This window comes from Leptodactylus fuscus, chromosome 6 (assembly GCF_031893055.1).
Source record: "Leptodactylus fuscus isolate aLepFus1 chromosome 6, aLepFus1.hap2, whole genome shotgun sequence".
In the NCBI taxonomy this organism is placed as follows: domain Eukaryota; kingdom Metazoa; phylum Chordata; class Amphibia; order Anura; family Leptodactylidae; genus Leptodactylus; species Leptodactylus fuscus.
The window spans coordinates 50,151,114-50,156,671 of record NC_134270.1 but is presented as its reverse complement, the minus strand read 5'-3'; positions in this window follow the sequence as shown (position 1 = coordinate 50,156,671).

The following is a 5,558-nucleotide window of genomic DNA, read 5'->3' as shown; positions in this document are numbered from 1 at the left end:
TTGGAGATGGAAAATAAAATGTGAATTTGGGGTTTAAGCATTTATTGGTTCCTTTGTAGCTGGTACACACTATTATGTATACCTCCCAACTTTCAAAAGACAGAAAGAAGAAGAAAATGTGTGGCTTGCTATGTGCGCCACTGCAAATTTAGCTCCATCCACTTCTAAGATGAACCCGCCCATTCTCACCCATTTTTCTTTGTGACCCCACGCAGTATAATGCTTCTACAGTCACCATAATATTATATGCCCCGCATTATAATGTTCCAATCCAATTGCCCCACAGTATGAAGTCCCTCTCTTTGTGACCCTTTTTAAACTGTGGGCAAATAGAGGGGAACATTAAACTGGGGCAATTAGAGGCAGATATGTTCCTCTCCAGCTACCCCCAAGGTTTATTGTCCTCCAGTTGCCTCCAGTTTAATATCACCCTCCATCCGCTTACCCAGTTTAATGTTCACTCCACCATCTCTCCCCAGTTTAATGGCCCCTCCATATGCCCCCAGTTAAATATCCCCTTTATCTGTCACCAGCTTAAATGTCACCCTCCATCCGCTTACCCAGTTTAATGTTCACTCCACCATCTCTCCCCAGTTTAATGGCCCCTCCATATGCCCCCAGTTAAATATCCCCTTTATCTGTCACCAGCTTAAAGCCCCCTTCGTCTTCCCTTAGTTTAATTTCCCCCATTCATCTGCCACCAGTTTAATGTACCCTTCAACTGTCCCCAGTTTAATATCCCCTTCATCTGCTATCAATTTAATACCTCCCTTCATCTGCCACCAATTTAATGTCACCCTCTCCATCTTCCCCAGTTTAATGTTCCATTTCATCTGCCCTCAGTTTAATGTCCCCCTTCATCTACCATCAATTTAATGTCCCCCTCCATCTGCCACCAGTTTAATGCTCCCCTTCATCTGCCATCAGCATAACTGTCCCCTTCATCTGACCCAGTTTACTTTCCCCCTTCATCTGCCACCAATTTAATGTCCTCCTTTTTCTCTCCCCAGTCGAAATTCCCCCCAAAGTTTAACATAATAAATTACTGATACCTCTCCTCATTCCCCTGCTGTCTCTTCTCCTGGAGTGTAAAGGGAGATGGAGGTGTGATGTGAGTGACGTCATCACATCACGTCTACAGTTTCCATGGCCAGAACATGGGGGAGGGGGGGGCAGTGGTGAAGTAAATGCTCTCCGCATATGGCTCCTGCGTCACCATTGTATTCAAGTCATCTGTGTCCTCTACAGATGCAGATGAGTTGAATCCGGGACATACCTCATGGGACAGGACCCACAATCCAGGACTGTCCTGCAGAATCCAGGAAGGTTGAAAGGTATGTATTATGGGAGGTGAATTGCACGTTTAGGTACCAATAAAACTTTGTACTGTGGATTCTATATTTTGGCTTGGAGGCAGTTGTTGTACATTGTACATGGCATGGCTGTGTATGTGTGACTGGAGTCATGGTTTGCAGATCAGTCCTGCTCCCAAACACTATATTGCCATTACACAGAGTATTATTCTTTACCTGGAGCCTCTCCCCAGCAGGTCCAGCTAGTACTGTCCAGTGATAGAGCATTACCTCACATTATATAATACTGGGACTTCTGGGTCTTTGTTTTCACAGAGATTTCTCATTAGTTTTTACTGTAAGATCTCCTTCACATGACCATACTTTGATCCATGGCAGATCTACAATTGCAGATTAACGTATGGACACACGCATTTCTATGGGCCCTGACTTACAACTGCATCTTTTGCGGCCATGTGTCTGCACCATAGACAAGGACCACAAATTATGAAGCCTGTCCTATTTTTGCCTACATTTGCGGCACATACAAGTGTAGGGGGATCTTACAAGTGTTTTTGCAGGTCTGTGTTTTTTGCTGACATTAAAATGCATTAATTTAAAGTGTGGAGCTGCAAATTGTATCCCGATAGATTTAATAGGGAAAAAGATGCCGAGGAAAAAACAGAAAAATTCAATTCTTTTTTTCTGTGCATTTTTTTTAGCTGAGTTTCACTACTTGGGGCAACCAAGTTTCAGTCGTGAAATTCGGTCCTTGTGTTGACCGGATTTACCTTATGCCAGGAGAGAGACTTCTAGCATTATAGTTTTCTATAATGTCAGGAGTCTTTGCCTCCCAGTGACATACTGTCCTGTCCTGTAATTGGTGTAGGACAGCATGTCATGGGTTGGAGGGACTCCTAGCAGAATAGACAACTATAATGCTAGAAGTCCTACTCAAGGCACAAGGTGCAGGCCAGTAAATACCACCAAGACAAGGACCAAGTTTCACCGGTAAGTCTTTGTCCATATTTCTGGCAATTGGCAGATCCTTTACCATACGCATCCATTTCCAACAGTTAACCTTTACTGTTTACCTTTTCAGTCAGCTGTTTCTTGTTTTTTTTTTTTTTTTTTTTTTTTGGGGGGGGGAGTCTGAAAGAAAAGCACAGCCTTATGTCCTTTATATAAAAAAAATCCTGACGGAAAGTAGTTTTCCATTTTTTCTCCAACATTGGAGCAAATTTGCTGGACAATAAAATAAACTCAAGACATATCCTCCAAAAAGGAAAGCTAAAAAAAATAGTTGGTGATTTCTTAGTCACCTCCCCCAATAAATATAAAGCCACGGTGGCTGTCCAATGCCCTATGTATAAAAGACCCCCACACTCTTAGTCCCGAGTCTCTAGAGTAAATCATTACAAATATTCATATATACTTAGAAATAATGAAGTATGACCATAGAGATGTTCTCAAATAATTCACTTTTAGCATAGATGTGCTGTCCCAATGTGTTATTTGGAACACATCTGGAGCCATGTCAATAGTTATCTATCTATCTATCTATCTATCTATCTATCTATTAGGGTCGAGCGATAAAATTTCACGATCGCCATCGGAATTCCGAACACAATCTTTTTATGTGGGATCGAGATCGGTGATCTTTTCCCACGATGCTTTCCTTAGCCTTCACACTGAGTATACGCTGTATACTCAGTGTGAAGGCTCCGCTGCAGTTCCATAGGAATGAATGGAAGCAGCTGGCACACAGCCTTAACCCCCTGCACGCCGGCTGCCTCCATTCATTCGAATGGGAGGCTAAACTAAACATCTCTAGCAGCTACTTACCTCTAGAGATGGCTGCTCCGGTGCCCTCCTTCTATTTTCCTCACTGCCCCGCCTCCCAGGTTAGTGTTTAAAGCGCTAGGTAGGCGGGGCTTGCGGCTTAGGAGAGTGTGGGCGGGTACAGGGCGGGGAGATGTGACGTCTCCCCTCACAGTACCCACCCACACTCTCCTAACCTGCCCACAATCTCCTAACCTGGCAGGGAGGGGGGAGGGGGCAGCGAAGGGAGAAGAGCAGCGTGGAGCGGCAGCGAGGCAAGGAAGAAGGAAGGCACCGGGCACCAGACCAGCCATCTCTGGAGGTAAGTGGACACCAGGGGGTACTAAGTAGCCAGAGGATTAAAAAAAATCCTCTGGCTACTTTAGTGATTCACTATACAGCATGGATTCTAACAATTGTTAGATTCCATGCTGTATAGTGAATAGGATTGCTTTTAAAATCCGATCTCCGATTAATAAAAAAAATCCCTTTGACTTGCATTGGGATCGGAATTGGGATTGAGATCGGGTTCGAATGAAAAATGATCAGAAATCGGATTTTAAAATCGATCCTGAAAAGTCAAGATCGGCTCATCCCTACTATCTATCTATCTATCTATCTATCTATCTATCTATCTATCTATCTATCTATCTTTATATATATATATATATATATATATATATATATATATATATATATTTAATATTATATCCACTATAATTATTGTACTGTACGGAATTATATTTGTGGAATCTTGATGTGCAAGATATTAGGAGATCACAGTGAACGCCTTTAATTGTTATCACCCAGCTTTCCCTGAAACCAATATCTGTAAGAATGAATGGAATTTTTGGAAAAATTAACATGAGGAGTAAAAATGTGGGATCCCTTACTTGTTAGTGAATACATTATGCCCAGGCACAATAATCTTTGAACTGTCATGTCAGACATATTCCATCCCAAAGTGTTTACAGGAGAAGAAACCCAATCCCCCATTAAATGTCATTTTCTGCTTGTCTGCAGAAATCTCTGCTCCAGAACAAGTTTCCAAGAACATTCTCATATCTCTTCACAATTTCCTCCAAAAATCTAATTTGTACATGAGTCACCATCATCCTTCCCACCTACCTACAATAACAGCAGATTCACTAGGAGTTTGCTTCAGATACCATCACGCTGAAAGGAAGTTGTCCTCTGATTTTGTATAATTTTATTTAGCCGACTTGGCACATTCTTTTGTTTCGTGTTAGAATACATTTCCATAAAATAGTTTTTTCTTCTTAGTTGCTATACGCTTTTCCAACTGTTCCAAATCAATGTATGGCTGTGAAAGACTTCTTCTTCCATCTCCCAAGTGCCGAGCTCTTGGCTAATAAGTCTATCTCGACTGATACAAAGGAGTCTTCAATGAGACAAAGTAACCCTGTTGACCTACATCATTAGCCTCTCACCCAGTCAACCAGTATCCTATTCTGCACTGACAAAGGACTAGACCTAATACAGCCTTCTGTAGGTGACTGCCTTTTTCTTTTTAAAGAACTTTTTAGTTTGGCTTATCTTCTGAGTCATTTCACAAGGACTCTTGAAAGTTCAAGATTGACTTATCAGATGTTCCTATACATAGAATAATAATGCCCGATATAAGTTCGTCATACAGTTATTTCCCCCCCACCCCACAGAGCCCATTAGTGGCCCCCACACATTATGATGCCCCTTTAGCTATCCTTACAAAGTATAATACCCCATTAGTGCCCCAAACACTATTTTCCACCGCTATACTGTGTGCTTTATTACTGATGATCACTCTGCACCCATTCTGTTAGCCCAGGGGAGTGCCAAGACGTTACACTGGCCACTTATATCTTGGGGCTTGCCAGCCCCTGACCTATATGAAGTAGATATTTTCTACTTTGGAAAACAAGCTATATGGCACCCAAGTTGGGATGAACTGAACCAAGTCGATCTGGATCTTTGCTGTAGAGATGTGCCAAATGTTGGTATTATTTCAACACTATATGTTGGGATTATTTCAGCACTGTATATTATCATTTTTCAATTAATTTTTTAGCATATTGTGACATCTGCTGTGCTACTGCACAGTGTTTGTAGTATTGTTTAACGTGACTGTTTAGGTTACTGTGTTTAATTGTATTTTGACCACTATATGGTCCTGTTTTTGGGCACAGAGCTGTTTCTCAGGTATAATAGGCCCTCCTTGGTAAGTTCCTTTGGACTCTCTATGACTCTGCATAGCCTTAATGGACTATGTGTAAGGAGATGAACATTTGATAAGATGCTGATACATTGGGGGAATTAACTAAAACTTATCTGCCAGCGCCAGAATTAAAGCGCCAACACATAAACTAATATTCTAGGGTCACAGCAGGCTCTACCTGCTCAGGAGGCTGAGGGCCTTCAGAGTCCAGGGACCACTTCTTAGGGCCT